Below are 25,480 nucleotides of genomic sequence, written 5' to 3' on the forward strand. Positions count from 1 at the left end.
CCACTCAGAGCTCGAAGATCTGTATGAGGAAAGTGAAACGCACACTACATCCTACAAACACACATTATTTGGTCTGGCCTCTTCAAAAGAGAGGAGCACAGGAGTTAGAAATGGACCAGCAAACTATCCTTCCAGGTTTGAAGGAAGCACTCAAATTATAGATGCCCCTACATTTCCTGCTCTATTTGACTTCTACTTCTGGCAGCATTTTCTTCTTTAGCAGCCAACTGCTTTAGCTACAGGGTTTGTCACAAACAGTAGTTCTAACAATCATTACATAAAGCAAACTCATTTTAAGACTCCTAACGTTTGGGGTTTTTTTTGTGCCTATCCAATGGTCTTTAATCTCCAATTGCCTAGTCATAAGGAATCAAAATGTCCAGCTACTTCTTGTAGGCCTTACTCTGAATATTAGAGATATGTCCTCTTCCTCTCTGTTGAGCTGATTGGTAACAAGTACTCCATACCTGATAATGGCACATAGTTAATGAAAAGGAACATTTTAATGAGATATTGGAGACAACCACTAAGAAATAACTTGCTTTGCTCTTTCTTTGAACTTGATATAGCTTTTTCGTAATTGTCATCCAAGCACCAGAGTGACCTCAGAGGTCACCTTTTATTTGGTCAGAGTGAAGCCACCTCTAGCTGGGCCAAAGCTATTGCTGCATCTTGCCTGACTGAGGGTCAGTTGGAAGGGAGTCACAAGACTTTGGGGTAATTTCCAGCATGTTACTGGGGGGCACTAGAAATCACGGAGCCAGTGTCCCCAGCCTAATGGCAAACACTGCCCTACAGTTTGCCAGCATAGCTATCGATTTTTTTTCCAGGTATATCATCATTGCTGACCTTTCAGAAACCTTAGCAAGCAACATTATTGTTCACAATGTCTGAGCATAACTTCATGCCACTACAACATGCTTTACAGGATCCATCTCCCAGTCTACAGAAGAACTACACCTTCCCCACTGTTCCAAGCATATGTCCAACTTCAAATATTGTTGCATCTTTAAAAGATTTGATAGTCCAAAGAACACACAAAAAAGTAATCACTTTAGTTTAGATACGAAACTAATATACCATATATTTTCAATACTGACTATACCTATGAAATAATTCAAAATATTAGGAAACCAAAGGCCTGTTTATGTTTTATAATTCCCCCACTGCAAAAGCCTCATAGTTTGCTTTGAAGTCACCTTTAACTGCATTGTTTATAAAATCGTAGGAGGGTATTTTCTTTTTGTTGGACAGAATAGCACTAATGTAATAATATCAAAGAAAACTTGCAAAGAGTTCTTTGGTGGCAAACGTTTATGAATACATCAGACAAATAAAACCAACACAGAAGATAATCTTACCCAGAATGCTGGAAAAACAAATTTTACTTCCATTGGTGATAGTTTGCCTTAGAAGACAGTCCCAGGGTGGAAACCTTTTAAAAAAAAAAAAAAAAGGAACAAAAGGCTCATCAGAATTAGTGTAGATAACAAAGGCAAACTCCAAATCTTTTGTAAACACTGCTAAAGATTAAACATCCTGCACTTTTGACTGTGCTCCTGCCTCAGTTTCCTGCCATTAACTCACAGATAGGTTGGTCCGTGTTAAAAGTGACTGAAATCAAGCAACCAAGAACACACCTACTCTGAAAAATGGGGAAAAGAATACAGAACTTTGAAACAAACTCTACATTTTCTGTTCCTCTTCCTCTGAAGGAGCTTTACAGAAAGTCAGTGCTCTTATGTCAAGTTTAAGTACTCAAGCTAAAGGGGGAAATACAGATTTAGCCTAGTCAGGTTTTGATGTATTCACAGAGATTGTTGTTTTTAATGGGTTCTGCACTATTTGGCACATGCTATGTGGCTATATGGCATCTTAACATATGCTACCTTTTGATGAAATAAGGGTGATGCTTTGCTCACCATGGGAATTAAGTTGAGTTTGTTTCCAATGATATCACCCAGATAGAGCAGAAAGGGAAAAAAGGGAAAACAAAGGTGAGGAAGATCCAGAAGCCACACAGCAGGAGCTGCTCTCAGAAGTCAAGAGAAAATTGCCAGAGTAGTAATTATGGTATCAAAGATGACAGGCTGAGTCTGAGAAGGAAACAGACAGTCCTTAGCCCAGGATACACTTTCACAAGGGGTAAAAGGTGCCCAAGTCAAGCTAAAAGAATCAAAGATGAAACTAGAAGAGGAACTTCCAAGCACACAGATGAGACCACAAAAGAAAAGTAATATGTATTTGTGTTATGAGAGAAAAAAGGCAGGAGAGATTATAGAATGAAGAAAGACAAATAATAAGAGGGATGTGACTGCCGAATAAGCAGAGTAACTAAAGAAGAGATCAATATGACTGGAAAAGAAGGAAAGAAAGAGGAAGGAGAACATAAGAAAAAAAAAGGGAAGTCATTTGATAGTTTTTTTCCTTGAGATAAATATTAAGTAGAAAAAAATTGAATGAAAACCTAGAAGATATTAGAAGATGAAGATGGGATGTTAAGAAGCGTTTAATAAACTAGTAGTCTTTAAATATTTGATTCACATGCAATTCCTAGTTACCATTCTTGATTCATTTCACATCAGTGTGGTAAAATCCCTAATCCTAAGGAACTCAAAGCAAAACTTGCACTAGTTACAGTGAAATCTATACTTCTGGGATGAATTCTAAGTATGTTCTATTTCCCTCCCACCCTCCTTACCCCAGCAAGACAGGTTGCTTCTCTTCAAATAACTCAGCTAAATTGCACATTCAGGCTCATTAGCTGCCATCCCCATCTCCCTGCAGTTTTCATTAGATAGGTCTCTGTGCACAGTTACCTTGATTCTTCCCCTAAGCAATCCCACAACATTGTTCTATGTTCTATCATTCTTAACATGCTCCTAATTACAGCAGAGGCAGTCAGCACTGTCAAAACACAGCTCTCCCATGGAGAAGCCAGCACATGCACCCTTTGAACAAGCCTCGGGGTCACAGTGTAAGAAGGACAAACTATTAGAACGCATCCAAAGGAGGGCTAAGAAGATGCAAAAGGGTCAGGAGGGCAAGGTGTGTGAGGAGCGGCTGAGGCCCCTGGTGTGCTCAGCCCGGAGCAGAGCAGACTGAGGGGAGGCCTGATGGCAGCTGCAGCTCCTCACAGGGAGCGGAGGGGCAGCGCTGAGCTCTGCTCTGTGTGACAGCGACAGGGCCCAAGGGAACGGCATGGAGCTACCTCAGAGGACGGGCAGCTGGGGGTGAGGGAAAGGGTCTGCACCAGAGGGTTGTGGGCATGGAACAACCTGGCCAGGGCTGTGGGCATGGCCCCGAGTGCCGGACTCAAGGAGTGCTGGGATAGTGCTCTCAACATAGAGATTGGATTTGGGGTGGTGCTGTGTGAAGACAGGAGTTGGACTTGGTCATCCTTGTGGGTCCCTTCCAACTCAGGATATTCTATGATTCTATGAAAAAATCCCAAGCTTATCTGCTTCCAGCTGGAAATGATGTTAAAGGCTGATGTTTCAGAAGATACAAAAGGAAGCAGTGAGAATGCACTCTACTCATAAATGAAAAGACAGAACCTTAAAGGCATGATTTCTACTTCAGCCCCCGTTCGCACTCCATTAGTATAAACAAAACCTGCAACCCCAGCAGGCATCTGGGGGAACCCTCAGAGCGAAGGGCCACTGCTCCTGGCCCCCCCAGGAGCTCAGTGCTGCTGTCAGCCATTCCTGGCTGCCCAGGGTCAGCACAGATCACAGCTGTGGGATTTATGTAAGAGACACGTCGCTCACAGCTCTTCTCAAATCCCAAAGACATTGCTGTTATGTAATGGGAACAATCAAGCCAGGCAGCTTTTCAGAGATTTGATACTCCAACTGCTGAGCAGCTAAAAATGAACGCTCTGCGTTTGACAGGCACAGCGTTGTTTCCACTCAAATCAGGTTAACCTTAATGCTACTGCAGCTCAGTGCCAGTGACTCATCTCCCTCTTCGCCCGAGATATAGCTCCAGAAAGGTGAAACAGAGCAACATCTGCCCACCTTCCACCTGGTCCTCAGTGGAGGGCAGAGCTCAATAGCTTGTGACCTGAGCTTCAGGGCTTTCACTTCAACACCCATGTCTGGTCGGGTCTGACATTAAAGGATGACTCACATGGACAAAGGCAATGGACCTGGGCTTCCTTGCACTGACCGGATGGTGACTGAGAGCCTCTCAAACGCCTGGGTTTTGATCAACAAAAATACAAGCACATCTGGCAGTCCTCTTAAGTTATTACAATAAATTCCAGTAGTAATGCACACAAATTTGCATTATATAACCATGCATCTATATCACGCTATTTAAGAAAACATTCATTAGCAAGATCCACCATTTCTGCCCCATCTGTAAGCCACTCAGAGCTCTTCGTACATGTTGTATCATTATCAGGCATGGGCTCACGCAGCTTCTTCAAGAAGTCCTAGTTGGTAATTTGATGAAGTTGCTGCCATGCAAGATTAGCACTTCAAGTCTGATTTTTTTCTGGGGAGACCTAAGAGCAGCCTTTCAATATCTAAAGGGGTGCTTTTAGAAGGAATGGGCCAGACCCTTCAGCAAGGTCTGTGGTGACAGGGCAAGGGAAAATGGTTTCAAACCAGAAGAGGGGAGATTTAGACTGGATTTTTATTTATTTATTCCACAATCAGGGTGGTGAGCTACTGGCACAGGTTGCCCAGAGAGGTGATGGATGCCCCATCCCTGGAGGCACTCAAGGTCAGGCTGTATGTGGCTCTGAGCAATGTGATTAAGCTGTCATGTCCCAGTTCACTGCAGGGAGTTGGACCACATGGCCTTTAAGAGTTCCTTCCAACTCAAATAATTCTGTGACTTTGAGTTATAAACTTCTCTTGCAGCTTTCAGATGTTAAAGAGTTTTCCACCTCTTTAAATAACTAAATACATTCTGCGTATCTAAGATCTGGAAAAGAAAAAAAAAAGATAGAGAAGCACTCTTCTCTCATGGATATTTCATCTCCTGTACTCCTAGCCTTTCAACTTGTTCCCTCTTCAAAGAAGGGTGCTATTTCAGTGCCCACACTGCATACTTGTATCACTCTTCATAGCCTTAAAATCCAAACAGTACATTCAGACTGTGATCATGATACAGCAACCCTGCCCGACTCACTGGCTGCTGGATTCAGTGACATTCCCTGCCTGCGGAGGCAGGGGTTTGAACTCACCAGGGCTCAGATAGATTTCCAGAGATTGTTTTAGTACTGTTCCCATTTGTTAAAGCCCTCCTCTATCCTATCACCAACAGCTAAGCAACCTTTCATCATAATGGCAAGAGGAGAACCTCAGATCCCAGTGGACTGGTACACAAGAACACATGCAATGAGAGCTCAGCTCTGCTGAGCACACTGAAATGCAATTTACTCATGAATGTCTTCTGTGAGCCCAGCATCCTACCAACTTTCCCTGTGCACAGCACATCATGACTCCTTTTAGCATTCTGGCATGAACAAATTACATCAGACTTTGAAACATTTAATACAAAGTCTTATTTCCCCATCAATCTAATTCTTGTTCAATACCAAGAATGTACCCTGCAGCATAGAATTACACTGCTAAAGAGTTACTCAGTCCCTCTGAATTTTTCCAGTAATGTAAGCTTGGGAATTATTATGAGGATTGCCTTGGAGTGACAAATCTCAGGTGGCTCAAAGGGATGCATTCCAGGCTCCCCATGCAAAACTTGGCAGAGACAATACATGCCAGAGGGAGCTCTGCTGGAGCATCTCTGTTCAAGCTATCCTTGCCTGCCAGAGTGCTCTTTGGCAGCCTTAGTGCTTTGCCATAACTTAGAGCAGCCCGTAGGGATAATAAACACAGAAGCCAACTCATTTAAAATGAGCCATCAAACAGTTAACATTCAAAAAGTGAAACTTAATAGAGAAGCTAATTAGCCCAGCATGCGTTTTGGATGCTTTTGTTTACTTTTTAAACTATGATTTCAAGGGGAAGTTATTCTCCTGTAAGTGTTTGGTGATTGCATCCATGAAGTGAAACTCACAGCTGTGCAAAGGAATAGCACAAGTAATGCCTTTCTTTCAGCTCTGCATCCCATGCAAGAGTTGTTCCAAAGAAGTTTACCTCTGGGCAGAACAGCCCGAAAGCTCACATAAGCAACAGCAACCTGAGTTATCTTCTTATAAATTGAGGGGTCACAATTGCACACTGAGAGGGGAATCCAAGGAATTGTCAGCTGATGCTTTTGCTGGTTTTAAGGATTGCATAAAAATCACTGATCAGTAAGTGATGCCACAAATAGCAAAGCCTGGGAACTGCTGCTGCACCAGATGCTTCTGAGGATTAACTCATTTGCAGAGTTTTGATGTGGGTATCTCCACTAGAATAAAATGGAGGCCACTTTCTGTACTGCAAAACACCTTTAGACATCAGCCCACAAGAGCAGCCATGGTTTTTCACATGTTTAAACAGTTTCATGCCATGTGAAGACTCACTCACAGAGGAGCTGTGAATCTGTGTGTTTAACAACCAGTTTTATAGCCACCTAACTGAATAATAAACAGTTCATTAAAGAAAATACTAATGTGACTGCTTAAAGCCTTTCACACACACACACACACACACACACCTTTGCACTCAAGGACTCTTTTTCAGGAGTCAAGTATTTTTCAGGTCTACCTTCTAACTGCAAAATGGTAACCTGGTTCTGTATCACAGTGAACTAAGACAGGACAGATCTTTAATTGCTCCTACTGGGAAACCCAGAAAAGCTGACAATACCCACGGAGCGGCAACGGACAGAACAAGTAAGTAGGCTTCTGGAATGCAATGCTTCAAAGGCATACTGAGCAACAGCAGGATTGCATTGGAATAAGTTACATGAAAATTCACCAGAATTACTTTCCGGAAGATACACCACTCTGACAGTTCTGTATTTTCAATACCAAACTCAGTACTAAACCATTACACAACAAGCTCCGTAGCTTGCTGCTTTCAGCTACTTAGGACTTCAACAATACTGAGCATTCTGCAGTCAGTTAACATTGCACTTCAGCAAGAACAGAATAACTATAAATAACAAGCTAAAACAATCCTTCTGTTGGGAAAGCATTTGCACAATGTGCTTCAGTAGTCTTTTTAGCAAACCTCAGCATCCAGCTGGTGGCACATCCTCTTGCACTGCTTGTTGCTGGCCTTTCACCGTATTACTGAGATATTCATCATTATGCCTTGATTTTTTTTTCTCCTCCAGTGTGTTCAATCAACTATTAAACCAACCATAACATACTCTACTATATTGTGCTACCACTTCTACCACTGTATGACTCTCCACAGAGCCTGCAATTCAGTGTGCAGTTTTATTCTCACTGGGTGCTGAATCCCCTGCCCTGCCTCAGATGTGGAGAACTGCAATAGATGTGCTGCTAGTTCTTCTCTCCAGGACCTTGCTAAATATATAGTATTGCTTACTACATCCTAGTATAGTCTGCATAGAAATACACACTGTGGAGATGTAGGACAGAAGTTTTAAGCCACCTTCTTAATAGGTCACTATCACAACAGACAGCACTTTATCTTTACTTTTCCTTCACCATAGGAGAAGCTTTGTTGAAAATGTAAATAGTGGTTTCTCTATTGGAGCAAACTTTTACCTACTATTTGCTATATCAGTAGCCAAATAACTACTCCCATCCCTAAAGAAAGAAATGAAGCAAGACCCAGTCTCATATCAGGAACTGCTTCAAAATTGGCCCCACGTATACAGCCTTGCAGAGCTTTACTCAGCACTCCCAGTCTCAGGTAGTGATGTCCAATCTCACAGTGCATTGCTTTAAGGATCATCTACAAAATCCCCCTTTTGTAGTGTCAAGACATGACTCTATTCTGCTGATAAATAAAGTAAAAGAGTGAAAAGTTAATCCTCATCTTTGTACATGCAGCTCACTGCTACCACTCTCCCACAGTACGGGCTGTGCTGCTCTCCACAGCAGATTGCAGAGATGGAAAGAGACAAGCAGTCGGGTATATTTAATTGCATCAGAAAACAGCAGACTGGCTGAGAGTTTGTGTAGCAGGAGATGCAGAAAAGCCCACACCCCTGCTTCAAACTGAGGGCAAGGAACAATAAAACCCACAGCCTCTACACAGAGCATAAAGAGCACAGAACAATTCCTGTATGAAATCATGCAAATCAGAACAAGGCACTTATGCATCATGTCACCTCCAGTTCAGCTGCTACCAAATGCCTTCTCCAGCGCAGCCATCTAGTGCAAAGTTATACCCTGGACATCGACACTTAGCATTTAATTATTTTGCTGCTGATACTTTAATATCAGTAAATATTTCTAATGCTTCACTTGCTGTATCTTCAGAGTTTAATGCAGTGATAACGCCAGGGCTCCTGCTGGGTTGCTCTCCCCACTGGAGCACAGCAGGTCCCTCCTGGAGGTGCTGCGGGCTGCCCCGAGGCAGGGCACTGAGAGCAGCACTGCCCTCGGGGGCCCCACAGGGACCGGGGGGGGGAAGGCAGAGGAAGAGAAGCAGCAGTGAAAGGTAATAAGAGCAGCCCGAGCAGGTGGCAGCTACCAGCCCAGGGGAGCCTTTCAAGTGGAAGTGTCCATGCGAGCAGAGAGACCGGAACCCACCGCGTTGAGCTTTGAAGATTTACCTTCCCCTTCTCACCGAAGGGAAACATAAGCTTGCAACTGACAGAGACTGCTTCGTTACCCTGCATCATAGTTAAGATGAAGGAGATGGTGTTTAACGCCCCGGAAGGGTGGCAGCACCCACAGCTCCAGCAGCACACAGCAGCGTGCCTCCCGAACGCGACCCTTGGCTGCGCTCCCGGGACCGTGCTACGCGGGACCCCGGCACCATGCAGGCACCACGCAGCGACACAACGCTTCAGCGCGGCCAGAGACGCCCCGAGCCCTTCCTTTGTGAACATCCCCCAAACTTTTAGCCGAGAAGATGTGACAACGCACATCACCGGTCTCAGCAAGCAGCACTCACGCTGCTGCTGCTCCACCGCACGCCCGCCCCCCACCCCGCAGCACCTCCAGCACCCGATCCGCATCTCCTAGCGCTTTTTATGGGCTTCTCGGCCGCGCGCCGCCACGGCACCCGCCGCCACCGGCCCCACGCGAGGCATGGAGCGGACACCCCGCGCACAGCTCACCTGCCTCCCGCTGCCACTACCGCCTCCTCCCGCCGGCAGGACCGAGCGGTGCGGCTCGCCGGTTATATAGCGGCGGGGGCGCAGCCGCTGAGCTGAGCCGTTCCGAGTCGAACCGCAGCGCCCCCTGCTTTCGGCTTCCCGCAACACCGCCCGGGGCCTCGCCGCGGGGCTCCGCGTCCCACCGAGGATAAGGGGCAAAGGCCGTAGTGCCACGCGGCCCCTACCCTGCCCGGGAGCCGCTGGGGATACCTAGAGAAAACACAGTGGGGTGGCACGTATCTGAGAGACTGGGAGGCCTGGGCACAAATGCCCGTGGTCTGCACCCAAACCAAATCCAGCCTTCTGGATCTGCGACTCACAGAGCGTCACAATATAACTTCTGTACTCACTGCCCCTCTGACGTTGCAGTCTCATATGGCAGAGCGGTCATGTCAATTCTGAACAGTCTTGGGAATCTGGAGGGGTCCCAGTTGGCTGGAAGCTGGCAAACACTGTCAAATTTTCAGGAAAGGCAGGAAAGTAGACCCTGGTAATTACACGCCTGTCAGTTTCACTTCAGTGCCTGGTAAAATTATGGAGAAAATTGTGCTGGGAGTTACTGAAAAACACCGTAAGGACAATGTGGTCATTGGGCACAGCCAATGCAGGTTCAGCAGGAGAAGGTTCCAGTTAACTAACTTAATTTCCTTTCATGACAAGGTCACCCAATTAGTTGACCAAGGGAAGCCAGCTGATGCTCTCTTTCTGGATTTCGGTAAGGATTTCAACACTGTTTCTCACAGGATCCTCCTAGACAAAATGGACAGTGTACAGCTAGGTAAAAACATTGTATTATAGGCCAACAATCGGCTGACCCTTTGGGTAAGGCCCAAAGGGTTATAATAAATAGATGATATATGAAGGACATAAAGCTATTAGAGAGTATCCAAAGGAGGGCTACAAAGATGGACAAGGCTCTGGAGAGCAAGCTGTGTAAGGAGCAGCTGCGGCCCCTGGTGTGCTCAGCCCAGAGCAGAGCAGGCTGAGGGAAGGCCTGATGGCAGCTGCAGCTCCTCACAGGGAGCGGAGGGGCAGCGCTGAGCTCTGCTCTGTGTGACAGCGACAGGGCCCGAGGGAACGGCATGGAGCTGCGTCAGGGGAGGGCAGCTGGGGGTGAGGGAAAGGGTCTGCACCAGAGGGTTGTGGGCATGGAACAACCTGGCCAGGGCTGTGGGCATGGCCCCGAGTGCCGGACTCAAGGAGTGCTGGGATAGTGCTCTCAACATAGAGATTGGATTTGGGGTGGTGCTGTGTGAAGACAGGAGTTGGACTTGGTCATCCTTGTGGGTCCCTTCCAACTCAGGATATTCTATGATTCTATGATATATACTTATTTCCAGGAATGCAGAAACTTCCATATTTCTGCCTGTGCTCAGACACACTGTGCTTGCATCTGTCTGCAGTCTGAAGTGCCAAGCACCATCCCTGTGGCACCATCAGTCTCTTGTCCTTAAAGGACCTTCCTTTAAGGCTTCTCTTCCCTGCTGAAAAAGGAGATGTGTCCCCTATTCCACACCACCACCACACCAGACTGAATGACATGCATGAGTTAAAAAGACAACAGAGACCTGGTGATGTGCTGGGAGCATCCCTCCAGCCAGTATCAAGGGCTCTGACAAGATCAATATTAGCATGTTTGTCTGTGATGGTTTGAGTACAGAGAGGTCTCACTGCTGCTGTTTCCCTCTTTTTCTTCAGCTGAGTAGATGCCTTGTTGCTCCCTTTGTGCCTGCCCTCTGCTGTGCTGGGACTCAGGGACATCAACCCCTCTGAGTCCCCAGTCCCACAGTTACTGATTTGCAGAGAGCATTGATGCTTCTTGTCATGTCCAAAGTCATCACCAAGAGACCCTTGGTGATGGGGCTTACAGAGAATGTAAGTTTTGCTATGCTCTTGCACTAGAGCTTGGAAGGGCCCACTGGCCGTATTAAGACAGCACAATTACCAAGAAAGCCCAAATTCACACAGTATATTAATCAAACTTCCAAGACCTATTCTATGGAGAAATAAATCCACACTGGCATTGAGTTTCTCCATTCAATGTTTGTTTTAGCAAACAATTATCACGCCTTGACTTCTGATTGAACTCTCAAAGATAATTCATGTTATTATTATCCATTATTTCACCAAATTAAAAGCTACTTAGCTGCAAAACAGGGGCTCCACTTCAGTTCTGGATTCCATGTAGAGGTGAAATTATCTGTGGTAGATAGTGAACATTCATGAACATCCAGAAGAGAGATCAGCAGCCCATACAAATGAACAATGAAATATTTCATGACTCCAGCAAACAACAAAGTGTTGCAAAAGACAGTGATGAGAAGCTGAAGCAAAGTGACTTCAACAAACATGGGCAGAGAGCTTCCAGTGCACTTTCAAGCTGAAACAACTGCTGCTGGGGTTTGGGAACATGTTGCTGCAGCTGCAGAGAGGTGGCAGGAGAGCCTTGTGCATAAATCTGGAATCACAACACAGTGAGGAGCGCAGAGCAGGTGGTGACTGAGTGTGGTGTGATCAGAGCTGGGTACAGTGCTGGTGGAGCAGGGCTGGGCTATAGTATTTAAGATGTGCAATGCATGCCCTGCTCCTTGCAGTAAAATACCATGCCTGGAGGCTGCAGCAAAGCTATTGGTTTAGACAGGATAAATTAAAAAAAGAGAGTGAGAGAGAGAAAGGAAGCATCTTCATACTGTCTTAGGGCCATAGGGGCACCAAATGGGAGATAGGGATCAGGCAATGTGCAGCGTGGGTATCACAGTCTGTGTCATTTAGTCTCAGGATCAAAGCGGCTCCTGGCTGCGTTCACTTCACATTAAATACAGAAGTGGTGGTGCCAGAAGGCTACACAAGGCTTATTTCTCTGCAGAAATAAGCAAGAGAAAGGCCCATCTATTTTTATTTAAACTTCACCTTAAACTTCACCAGTGAAAACTTGAGTGCTGACTTCCTTGTGCTGAAATGAGTCCACCTGAAGCTGACTTAGGCATCTTCTGGCTTTGAACAGCTGTAATAACAGCAGCTCTTTTATACTGCATCAACACGAGGGCTGAGCACATCACTTAAAGTGTTATAAGTGCAATTAAAGTGGGACAAATACTGTGTCAAAATAAGCACAGAGGATCTGCTGGGGATGTGACTGCTGCTCTTCTCAACAGCGCAGAACCTGGCTTGTCATAAACCTGTGCTGGACAGATGTAGTGGGGCTCTATATAAGGTACAGCTAAAGTAGCTGATTCCCTCATCCACGAATGTTCGCTGCTTAATTTAATGTGAAATAAAATGCTGCAAATCTATCATGTAAAGCTAGCAGTCTGGCCAGAAAAATATCAGCTTCATCTATCAAGTCAATTACTCCTTGATTCAATATTAGGAGGAATATCTCACACACTGAAATCACTAGTGACTGAAAACCCTGCAAAACTGTATTGCATGAGGCACAGTAACAGCCATAACCCACTTGTTTTTGAGTGGAGTACAACCAAGTGGTGAGGATGAGTGCAAACACTCTTTTTAAAATGGCTCTGATGATTTTAAGCTGCAAATTCAAAGTCTTCTGGGATCACAATGGTTGCCTCTTTGAGCTGTGTTGCTGCTTGATAACAGCAGCAAAACACTGCAGACAGACGATAAAGCGGTTTGATGTGAGTTCCTGTGAGTGACACCACGGAAGAAATCTGTCCCATGAGAGCCAAGGAATCTCAGCCATGGAAGTGGCAGCTCACCCTGCACATCGACCTTCTGTCTGGATAATGAGAATTCAATACATGTCCATGGGCTAAAGGGATTTTTCTTGTGAGCAGTTCCTAATCATCATGGTAAGATTGCACAATTTGAGTAACAAATGCACAGTTCTTTGTTTTTTGCTTTATTTCTTTTTTTTTCCTTCCCATTTGTATTAAAGAAGCATTACAGTAGAGCAGTGTGACTCTATGCACTTCATGAATTTTCATTAATTTCTTAATTTGCTCTGTGTTTCCCCGCAGTGATCTGTGCAGGTTGCACCCAGTGCTTTTGTTGCCACAGACCACAGAAAGTCGTTAGATCAGGACAAGTCCCATTCAAATAGTAAGGCAAGGGCATGGTCAGCACAGCCGAACATAGCACCAAGAGCAAAGGATCAGCTGCCTACAAAGAGTTGCATCAGAAGCCAGGCTGTGGCATGGCTGGGAATGAAGGCAAGATGCTGGCTTTGCAACTCCAGGGAGCTTAACCCCACCACTGCTTTCTCACTGCTCCTCTTCAGCAGGACGGGAGGAAATGTGATGAGGGTAGGTGTTGAGGTAATGACAGGGAGATCACTCACCAATTCTTTCTACAGAATGAGTGGTGATTCATTGGAACAGGCTGCCCAGGAGGTGGTGGAGTCACTGTCCCTGCAGGTGCTCAAGAAATGTGGAGATGTGGCACTGAGTTAGTGGGCACGGTGGGGATGAGTTGGCAGTTGGAGCAGATGATCCTAGTGATCTTTTCTAACATTAATGGTTTTATAATTCTTTCATTCAATTACAATTATGGACTGATTCAACTCGGGGAGGTTATATTGATAATAGACTAGAACACTGAGAACTATAAGCAAAGTACAACATCTTCCTTCCATTCTCTCCCTTCTACCTCCTCCGAAGATTAAAGAATGGGGATTGTGGTCAATCCATAGTACTTTGTCTCTGCTGCTCCTTCATAGTCACTCTCTGATCTACTCCACATGCGCTCCCTTCCATGGGTGCCATTATTCCCAAAACAATCCCACATGGGCTTCCCACAGGCTGCAGCTCCCCCAGCCCTCCTGCCCCACCACGGGCTCCTCTCCATGGGCTGCAGCTCTGAAGTTGCTCCTGGAGAGAATCTCCTTGGGCTCTACCTCCTTCAGGCCACATCCACTGCTGCACTGTGGGCTCCTCTGCGGCTGCATGTGGAGATCTGCTCTGTGTGATGCCTTTGAGCTCCATTGGATGAAGAGATGTGTTTCTACTTCTGTCAGAGCTGTTAGATTAGCTCACGTATATCGAGCAGCTCTGGGGCCAGATGGCAGCTGATCCCACAGAAAACCATTCCTACTCCACGGGCAGAAAGCTTTCCTGCCTTTCCAAGTGCCCAGCTGGAAGAGTGCATGAGGAAAGGGGCAGGAGGGAGTGAGATGGGGAAGGATGAGCAAGGAGAGCTCCTTTCCCACCTGACAATGGTTGTGAAACTACAGCCTGAGCTTAAAACCACCATCCACTCTGCAGGTACAAAGGATAAAAAGAAAGGAAAGGTGTAGAAGAGTAGTCCTGTATGACCAGCAGAAAGCAGCTCTTCTCAAATACCATGGGTAAGAGCAAGGATCTGGATTTAATAACAAGTTAAAGTTAAGCTAGGAATATGTATGAACACACCTCTCCCCAACAGCACTTCTATGTCCATCATGTCCCTATCCTTCACTTTGGAGATCCACCACTGATGGCTCAAGCACTTGTCTCACTCAACCACCCTCACCGCTGTGCTCTCCATCCTTCCCTTGACTGGCTCTTGATTTAACGAGGAGGGAGAGGAGGGGGAAAATCTGACTATTAAAAGAAGTGGCTCAGCACTGTCAGAAATTTTACATCAAACATTCAGCCTTGCAGGTGAAGTGACTGAGTGCAGTGGATAGTGAAGAAGTTTTTCCTATCTGAATTAATGACACAGAGGAGGAGGTGTCAGAAACTGCAGAAATAAAGCTTAAATATATGAGGACAGTGTACAGTGATGTTGAGGATTAAGAGGCTCTAGCAGGATCCTCCACATCATCCCCTGGAGGTGATATAGGTTTCCAGAGCAGTTCACTGATCAAAAACACATTGGCTGCTTTTTCTGTGAGAACAAACATCCAGCACCAATTTTTCCTAGTGAGTGTTTCGGCACCTCTTTCTGAACAGTCACATTGAGCACTGTCTTCCTCAGCTGAACCAGGATCAGTCAGTGTGAAAGGCAGACAGGAGGATAACAGCTGGGCATGCAGACTCTCAGAGCACCCAAAATCATTTCCGACAGTGATCTTCTTCTTAATTGTGATGGGAAAAATTGCTTTGCTACCCATTGCAACTCTAACCCTCCTGCTTTTCAGAAACATGTTCTTGGTGGGAAGGGGAGCACATTGTCACGCTAGACAAAATATGTTTGAAGACACTTCACAATTTGTCCAAGGTCCATGAGCACAGCCCTGCTGAAAAGGACCGGGGGTACTGGTTGATGGGAAGATGGACATTAGCAGCAATGTGCCCTCACAGCCCAGAAAGCCAACAATATCCTGAGCTGCATCCAAAGCAGCATGGCCAGCAGGATGAGCGAAATGATCCCACACCTCTGCTCTGCACTGGTGAGGCCTCACCTGGAATACAGTGTCCAGATGTGGAGTCCTCAGTACAGGAGAGATATGGAGCTGTTGGAGTGCATCCAGTTGAGATCCATAAAATTATCGAAGGGATGGAACAGTTCCCTATGAGGACAGGCTGAGAGAGGTGGGGCTGTTCAGCCTGGAGAAGAGAAGGCTCCAGAGAGACCTGAGAGTGGTCTTTCAATATACGAAGAGGGGCTGTAAGAAAGAAGGGGACAGACTCTTTAGCAGGGTCTGTCGTGATAGGACGAGGGGAAATGGTTTCAAACTAAAAGAGAGGAGATTTAGACTGGATATAAGAAAGAGTTTTTTACAATAATAGTGGGGAAGCAGTGGCACAGGTTGTCCATAGAGGTGATTGATACCCTGTCTCCAAAGACATTTAAGCTCAGGCTGGACAGGGCTCTGAGCAACCTGATAGAGCTATAGGTGAACCTGTTCATTGCAGGAATTTGGGCTAGATGGCCTTTAAGGTCCCTTTTAACTCAAACAATTCTATGATTCTATGATTTGAGTTTCTGAGGCACTGAATTTTGCAACTTTAGGGTGAAAAAGCCCAAGCACATCTAGAATCAGAGGTTTGTATTTGATGTTGTTTACACTGATAAGAGATGGTTTTGGGGATGCAGACAGGTCAGCTCTGAGTGCACACTACAGTGAGGGAGAAATGTATTTGTGCAGAGGGGTTGGGAGCCTTGTCAGACCTGTGGTCATTCCCAGCATTCAGGTCACTATCAGTGCAATGCTTACAGTGGGTTCTTGTAAATTGGTACTCAAGAACAAACTCTTCTGTTTCCTACTGGTCTGGTTTCCACCAAGACTTTGTGAGTGAGCAGTAGGCAGCTAGAGGCAGTCCCTTCTGTCTGTCACTGGTTGTACTTGTGGCAAATCAGACATGCAGGAGTCCCAGAGAAAAACAAGTCATTTCTAACAGAGTTTCTGTTAGAATTGTCTCCTCTGAAGCCTCACGGCTCAGGATGCTCTGAAGGGAAAAACTAGAGAATACAGAGCACATCCAAGGACTGATTGGCCCCATCCAGGACTGCTGGAGCAACCTTAGGTTTGCAGCCGTATCAATGCCCATCTGTGCTACTTACCAAAACCAGTAATGCACAGAAAACAGGGCCATCTCAGCTTTGTCATGGTGTCAGCTAGATTTCCTCTGAGAGTCTTTGGATAATAGCACTGAAGAAAATAACAGCTGGTTTATGGTAGAGCTGCCACCATTTGTGATACTCCGCAGTGAATAATTTTTAGGGAAAAGCTCAGCATGAAATAAATACATGAGGGAGAAGCGTAGCTACAGAGGAGGAAAACAACAGCCACGCAGCCACAGCCAGGAATGCAAAGAGAACCAACACTGCAAGATCTTGGAGGAGCAGACACAGGGTAATGAGGCTGGCGGGGCTGTGACAGGCTGCAGCGTCCTTGACTGGCAAAGATGCTTTTACAGGAAACGACACCACAAATGAAGTGGAAGGGAAATTGTAACAGTGACTCTGACATCTTCAACGCAGCAGAATGCTCCAGAAAGTGCTTAAGCAGGCTGGCAAGCAACAGAGACGTGCTGGCTCTGCATGACAGTCACAGAGAGAGGGAGTTAGGAAAAAAGAGCTTAATTATAGCAGAGTTCTTCACATTGCAGAGTATTGAAGATTTCGTGCTATGTATCAAGATTGAAGTATCAAGATTGAAGATTGCAGAGTATTGAAGATTTCATGCTTTGGCAGGGGGGTTGGTCTCGATGATCTCTATAGGTCCCTTCCAACCCCTACAATTCTGTGATTCTGTGATCATACAGTGAGAACCATTATTTACAACATGGTTTTATTAAAGCCTGTTCCTGTTCTTACAAACTGTCCTCTTCTTACCGTCAAACACCTCCAGCTTTGTGGTACCATCCAGGAATACCCCAATGTTCTGCTGTGTGCTTTCTTATATGATAAAGTGCAGCAACTGGGACCACTTAGGATTCAGAGACATTGAGTTATTTTCCTTCCTTGCTTTCCCCTGCTGCAAGGTTTCATCAGGAACCCCTGAGCCTAAGTTTGGCTGCAGAGGAAACTTCAAAAAGTTCAAAATTTCCCCATGGTTCCTTGTCAAAAGGGACTTCAATCTGAAGAGAAGGCAGCTGGGGCTAGCTGAATCCCCACCTTACCTGCCCTTGCAAAGCCGAAGGATTCATAGGCTCACAGAATCACAAAATAGGTTGAGTTGGAAGGGACCTTAAAGCCCACCCAGTTCCACTCCTCTGCCATGGACAGGCTGCCACACACCAGCTCAGGCTGCCCAGGGCTCCATCCAGCCTGGACTTCAGGTCCAGAGATGAGGCACCCACAGCTTCTCTGGGCAGTTGTGCCAAAGCTTCACTGCCCACTGTGTGAAGAATTTCCACCTAATGTCTAATCTAAATCTTTCCTCTTTTAATTTAAAGCTGTTATCTCTTGTACTATCATTACATGCCCTTGTAAAAGTCTCCATCCATCTCTCTTATAAGTCCCTTTAAATTACTGAAAGGCCATTATAAGGTCCCCCCGGAACTTTCTCTTCTCCAGGCTGAAAAATCCCAGCTCCCTCAGCCTTTCTTCAGGGTTTCTCAGGGATTATCACAATCCCAGGGCACTGTCTACCTCTGTAAGATTTGTACAACAGAAAAAAGGGACAACTTCAGCCTCATTTATCCTTTTTTAAATCAGGTATGAAATTATGTACCAGAAGATGAAACCATATATGAAAAGATAATATTGTTTTTTGGATGGAATTTTATAGTATGCCTAAGAATAGGCAATTCTGGTATCAAATGTCTGTGCAGCTGAATTTGCTGTTAGTTTTTTAAAGATGGTGCTTATTAGAAAGTATTTCATAGCCTATTGAGTGCTTATTAGAAAGTATTTCATAGCCTATTGAGAGCAAAAATCAACTGCCTGTATCTATAAGTGCTGGGGTTCTACGTACACCTTTATGAAATTGAAAGGGTAAATAATGCTTTCTGAGCCAGCAGTTGTTTCTGCAAGATTTGCTTTCTTTTAGCATGGCTGAGATGCTCTGGTCATATACATCCAGCTCAACCTGTCCTGAGTCTGGAGAAGTGAAAAAGGATTATAATCCAGGATGTGAGTCAGATCGAGGGCATCTGTGCCTGCCGCACTGTTACCAGCTGCTGCATTATCTGCCAATGCCATTCAATCTCTTTGCCCTCTGCATTCAGTTCTTGTAAATACAGTGAATCCTGCCTGAAGCTTAGACCGTGCTTTTTCAGCTGCAGGTCTCATAGCTGGCAACACACAGGAGGTAAGCCTTATGGACAGGATTTTGCTGAAATCCAGGTAAAGCCATTCAAAGCCAATTTTTGAGAGATCCTGCGTGTAAGAAAGGGACCTGCCATGCCAAAGAGCAAGCTGGTGTTTCCACGTCTGACACAAAGCTCTTTGGTAAGGTTTTAATACATATCACCTCCTGGACATGTCCTGAGAAATATACAGGTCTGGGACAGGGCTTTTGAGGGAGAGAGCATGTTTTTACCACGTAACAGAGTTTTTCTCCAGTTCTGAAGATGAGTCTGGAGCTGCTCATGTGCTGAGCACACAATTGTCTGCAACTTCACATATCTTCTGGTTTGCTCTCTTCACAGAATTGCATCTGTTCTGAAAGAGCTGTAATTTCATTTTCCTGCCCTTAAAACTCTCTCCTGTGGACCCAGCCCGCAGGGTGCTCGGCTGGGTTGTCACCGTCAGCAGGGGGCAACGCAGCCTCAGAAACACGGGAAAGAAGCTCCGCAAGCACAACGCAACCCCAACGCGCATCCCCCTAACACCGGCGTGGGATGGGGCTTCGGTCCACTGCAGCAAATGGTGAAAAATCCTATATCGATAAAGCCTCCTTCCTCCAGCTGATAAAAGAATGGAAGAAAACGAAACAAGTAAACTGCATCTAGTTGTCAACCTCCCAGTAAAATACCGGGGTGTATTTTGTGTGCGGTAACCAATGAGCAGTTGGCTGTGGCAAAACCTGTGAGCTGGCTGCACGCATCTAAGGGGTGAGTTCCTACGTGAACACCAGGCAGATACTAAGCTGGGGAACTAACAGATGGAAATTCTGCTGTGGTCTTGAAAAAAAAAAAAAGATTAGAAAGCAATTTTCACTGCTGATGGCAATGGTACAACTTCTGAACCAGATCTAGGGTGCACAGAGTTGGATGTCACATGCCTGAAGTGTGGGGTGCACTTGTATGGACTAGGGGTCAGGTGAGGGCAGGCACGTCCTCAAGCAGTGTGCGTGGTGCAAACAGCAGGAAACGGCAGCTAGGAAGCGTGGCAGGACAGAGCATCCATGGGAGATCCTGGCCTTTCTGTTAAAAATAGCCACTATCTGCATGCCAAGTCCCCGAGAATATAATAACCATATCAGCTGGGATCAAATGCCCGTCTCTGCTTTTCTGACAATGACCAGAAATAGATACCTAGATAAATGTTTAAGGCAAGGAAATGCCTGTGGAGATACTGCTTAGAATATCCTGCATCCACATATGCTCTCTGTCGAACTCCAGCCTGGATATTTGTGTGAAAACAGCTGTAGTCATTCCATGATCTTTTTCTAGCCATCCCTATCCACTTTAAGTTCTGATATCACAAAGACCAAGGTTTGGCACTGGGGACTGGCTGATCCACAAATGATGTTCACCCCATTAACTCCTCTGCTGGATCTTAAGACACTCAGAGACCTTTGTCATTCCTTCTTTTTTATTCTCCATCCTGAGGAGAAAAATCCTGGCAAGCAATCGCCTCCTTTCCATCCTGAAACAGCATCTTATTGCCATGGCATCTGTTCCCAGACATCCCCACATCAGAACAGCAGCTCCAGGTCTCCCAGCCATGCACAGTCTCATCAGAATTACACCACTCCAGCATATCAGATGTCATGCAGTTGCTGTGGAATCCAGTTTGCCTATCGCTGTTAATGGACATTGCTAATTTAGCAGCACACTGCTCAGTGCCAGGGCCTGGAAGTGCCTCCAGCATCTGGCACACCAGAGGTAGCTGCTGCTCCTTCACAGCTTTTGATGACCTGATTTGCATTTTCCATATGGGTTCTAATCGAACGACCACACACTGATTATTTTTCTTCTTCTCTTTACGAAGCACAACCAGCCACTAGAGATTTTCAAGCAGAATATTCTGTTTCTGGAAGGGAAAAAGGCACAAACACAATCTGTAGCTTTGCTTGCTACCAGTCTGCTCACTGCTTTGGTTCCAGTGTCCCCCTGCCTCACAGGGCACAACAAGCTGCCACCAAATGGGCCCAACTTTCTGTGCATCATTGTGTGTTGCTGAAGGATGGCTATTTCCAAAGTTAGGCAGGAGCTGGGCACAGCAGGCATGCCCTCAGCAGCAGTGAGCTGTGCTGCACTGACCAGAACACAGGACAGAGGGTTTCCTCTGCTTTTTTTGCTCCCACAGCACTTGCACACAGCCCAAGGACAAGCCACGAGCCCGCAGCTCCAAGGCACTGAGGAGATTTTCACCTTCCTGCATGCAATCCGCCTCAGACCCAGTAGAAGGCACTGGCTAAAGGCTTGCACTATCAAGATCTGTTAAAAATATCATCAGCTGCGTGATGCTTTTTGCTGTCTCTTCTGATGGGAGAAGGCAGGAAAAAAAATGCAGAAGTTCTGCAGATGTGTTATGAAGAGGCTGAAAAAAAGTACGGAAGCCACACATTTTTTCTTTCCAGCTGTTTGCTTATTGGATCCTGAATTGATGCTGGAGAGCTTCAAAACCAATTTATGAATACTACATTTGTTGGCTGCCAGGAAAAACACAGCATCCTGCTGGATTAAAGGAACAGGCATCCTTATGGGAAGACCAGACACTACGAATTGCCTTTGGTATGTCACTGGAGAACCACCTGTGAAATCAGAAGAAAACTGGAGTCCACCAGAGGGCATGTGCTCAAACATTGTGGTCTTCCATGTTTGAAACTTCAAGCACTGCTCTGCAGAATTAGTATCCATCTCAGTGTAAGAGAAGAGACTTCCAGCTGATAAGCATCTGTTTGACAACAGAACACTGATTTTACCATAGAAGAGATAGGAAATAGTTTCAGTAATGTATATGATTTTTATTTAAAAAGAAAACAATAGAAGAAAAAAATAAATATACAAAACATTTATCTTACCAAACAAGTCAGACCTGTTCAAGTGAATAACAAGTAGACACTCCATGGTGAAGTTTTGTAATGCCTGTTCTCCTCTTACTGGCCGCCCACAGAATGGGAGGGAGAGGTCAGAGAAGCACAAGTCCTTCTCTTGCTGGGGCTGAACCTGGAGAATGTGGTAAGGCAGAATATTTTCAGTTTGCTTATAGCCTATGTAAGTCAGAAGAAAGACTTATAACATCAGAATGGGCTATATTCCAATCTGCTCCACCAAACCAATACAGGAGGTCAGGGATCCCTATTTAAAATGCACCCCAAGTGTGCCCAATGTCTTCTCAACTCTGGGAAGACTCGTGGGGGAAAACAAGGCTGTCCTGGGCAGTGGCCCATGTGGTTATACAGCACCACGTCTCATTAGGCAGCTTGTCATGGGGTCAGGAAATCCCAAATTCAGAAAAGCAGCTAAGTCCTGCTGTGGAGCAAAAAAAGCCCTACAGCAACCTACTGGTGTCCAAGGGTCCTCTTCAGCCACACAGCTTGGCTGGCAAGAGGCTGGCACAAATATCTGGAATCAACAGCATGGGAAAACATAACAAAGTAGAACAACATTAGAGAGGTCCCAGTATTCACCTATGACATTTCATCCTTTTCCACCAGGCAAGTGTTGGGCTTGGGCTCTCTCAAACACAGCAGTGCTCAGGAAGAGCCGCACAACCTCTGCCAGAGCAGCACGGGGAGGCAGTGCTGCATCACCCAAGCTAAAACCAGCTCTGCTACTCCCTCAGCTCAAGGAGAAACACTCTTAAACCAACTCAGAGCAAGAGATTTTATTCAACTGCTTTTATTTTACCAGCAGGAGCTTTCCGTTTTCCTGTCTTATTTGAAAAGACCTGACTGATAATGCTTTCAGGTCATTTGGGAAAGGAAAATGTGTATTGAGCTTTGCAACTCCTGCAGAATAAAGGGAATTTGGGATCTGTTTTTTGTTGTTGTTATTTTGTTGGTTTTTTTTTTTTTTTTTTTTTTTTTTTTTTTTTTTTTTGCATGTAGATTATGTTATCCACACAGGATATTCCACAGGGAACTGTTACTGATAGGCAGCTTTAGGGACAGAGATGTCTTTGATGTGGATTAAGTAGATTTTGTTGCTTCTGCTCCTAATCACATCAGTGTTGATGAATGTTTGTTTTACAGTTGAGAAACCAATTAATATAACTCTGGTCCCCTAGAAGCAGGACTCCACTGTAAATCTGTTGCCATCACTCCCCTGACAGCCAGAGGAGAAAAACAGGTGCTGTCAGAAGGGCTGTAGTCACTGTGGGAGCAGATGCAGTCCTATGATGCACGCATGCGTGGAGCAGCTCTCCACATCTCAAATTATTCATCTCAGGAGGCTGCAAATGAAGAACCTGACCTCTGAGGACTTTCCAGAAGTGCTTCCTGAAGTTCATCTCATTACAGTGGTTTTTCTTTTGTAGTTGATTATACCAAATGCTGCTTTAAGGACATCTGAGGTCATAGCTCCCTGTGATACATTTGCTGTGTTTTGTTTTCCTGGAATTATTCTGCTTTTGTTTCTTTTGGAGTGTCTGTCTTGTATATCAGGACTGTGTGGCAGATAGAGGAACAGCAGAGCTGAGCATGCTTGCACATCATGTTCTTCTTCAAGGTTTCAGGGCAGAAAACAGACACTGAGATGAGAACCTAGCCTTTGACTCACAGAATATGAGTAATTCAAAAGTTATTGTTTTGTTTCTTGTGGTTTGGTTAATTTGTACTCATCTGATTAAAAATCACCCTTTGCAAAAATAAATCTCTTCAGTGACTTAGTGGCAGACCACAAAACAGGGTATGTAGTAATCCATCTAATCCTTTATTCTGCTGGAGGAGAAAAAAAATCGCAGCAAAGCAAAAGCAAATCACAGCCTTGGTGCTGTCTGCTGAGGTTCATTCACCAGCAGCGAGTTTCAACTTAAACAAATTTCAGTCCTTGGGAGAAGACAAGTGCTGTTCCCACCACCAAACCCACTGGACTGCAGTGGGACACAGGATATGCCGCATGCATCCCTGTGCACCTCCTGCCAGACTCTGGACACCCATGCTCCTCCTTGGGGCTGTTAGGCTGCCTTGGTGGTACCGCTTAATTGTCTTCCAGGTCAAAGGTGTGGAGCCCCTGGGCTGGCAGGGAGGCAGCAAACAAGGACCATTGCCCTCTGCATGTGTCTGCTGATAACCATGGACAGCTCTATCTTAGCTGGTAGAAGTCAAAATCCCTGGCTCCTCAATTTATTCCTTTCTCCTCTTGCATGGCATGGCCACAGTTCCTTTGTCACCTGGAAACCCATCTGAATTTCACAGCTGATAGTTTCATCTCTATAAGCATAATGGTTCACGTACATAGATGAATTGAACATGAATGAATAGAATTCATTGAACATGAATGCTTGTTGCTTTTCACCTTCGGAGACACAAAACTGGTGGATCTATTAGTGATCATTCATCATTTTCTCCTCAGGCTTTGCAGACTCTGTTTTCTTTTGAGAAAGGATCCTACTGTAACTACAGTGCCCTGACATACTGTGGTGTTTGTTGTCCCAAAGACATTGCTATGCCAGAAAGATCTGACCCATGTTTTCAAGCAACAGTTTAAGATAAATCAACAGCCAGGTACTCCACGATTGCAGATGGTACTGCTCTTTCCCCATTGGCAATAAAAGTCTGAAAAATAAAAAAAAAAAAAATAAAAAAAAAGGAGATTCTTATGCAGAATTTATCCTTCTGCTCCTGAGCACGTATTATCCCACCGCCTGCTGCCACGCACACAGTTACACGAATTTGTTGTATCAAACGTGCCTGTGTACCATTCTGTGACTGGCTGTAGTACTGCAACGTGTGCTCCAGAATGTCTGCCTGCCACTGGCCTCACATCCTCCCCATATGTATATGAAGGAGCCGACAAGAATAGTGCCAGATGGCAATGGGAATGGAAATGATATGACGTACATATGTGATGCAATTTTCTTTTTTTTTTCTCCATCTGAATAAAGCATCTTGTGAAAAGAGGAATTAGATGCGGTATTTATAACAACCCTTCATAAACATCCCCAAATTCCAAGTAGAAGACAAAAGGCATGAATCATATCACAGCAGGCGCGCTCGCTGGGGAAGTGGCCTTTATGAAGATTGCTTCCGTAATTTGGGCTCCAGAATGAAAGAGAGCTGCTCTTACAAGATCTGTAGGAAGTTGATAATGGCTTATTTAATTGTAGTATCCCTAATAAAATCTGAGTTTTCATCAGGAACGTTTCCTTAGCTAAAAATGACACATTTCTTCAAGCTGTAGTTTGATCCTGTTAATTTGGACTATAAATGATATAAAGCCAAAGAAGCATCTGGGACACTGTAGTTTCCTTTAAAAGGAAACTTTTAGACTGTGGCTGAAATCCACACTTTGTAAAAAGATAAAACTCAAAGTAAGTGATTTGGTAGGCAGAAATAAAACAACTGCTCATAAAGCAGATATTGTAAAGCATAGAAAGTTATTTTCTATCCATAATGTCATTGTCACTAGGCCATTCAGTCTCATCTCTGTCCCTGGGAAGGTAATGGAACAGCTTGTTCTAGATACCATCTCCAAGAAATTGGAAGAGAAGAAAGTTATCAGGCATAGTCATCATGGAAAGGAAAAATAGTGGTTGACCAACCTTGTAGCCTTCTATGATGGGGGGAGAACAGTGGGTGTCATCTACCTTGACTTCAACAAGGCTTTTG

The 25,480-nt window shown here is 45.1% G+C and overlaps 1 protein-coding gene and 1 long non-coding RNA gene across 2 annotated transcripts in view; one reads left to right on the plus strand and one right to left on the minus strand.

Annotated features, from left to right (window-relative positions):
- Nucleotides 1–9,244, minus strand: part of MTUS2 (microtubule associated scaffold protein 2) — a 268,680-nt gene extending 259,436 nt beyond the window's left edge. The window contains exons 1-2 of the mRNA XM_085216075.1: nucleotides 9,166–9,244; nucleotides 1,362–1,435 (exon numbers count right to left, since the gene is read on the minus strand). The gene's annotated coding sequence lies outside the window, so the exon portion shown is untranslated. The remainder of the gene's footprint in view (nucleotides 1–1,361; nucleotides 1,436–9,165) is intronic.
- The window catches only part of LOC146545791 (uncharacterized), a 158,886-nt gene that overhangs the window by 105,880 nt on the left and 27,526 nt on the right, over nucleotides 1–25,480 (plus strand). The gene's annotated exons all lie outside the window — the stretch shown is intronic.

Source organism: Meleagris gallopavo, chromosome 1 (genome assembly GCF_905368555.1).
Source record: "Meleagris gallopavo chromosome 1, MGAL_WU_HG_1.1, whole genome shotgun sequence".
Lineage (NCBI taxonomy): Eukaryota > Metazoa > Chordata > Aves > Galliformes > Phasianidae > Meleagris > Meleagris gallopavo.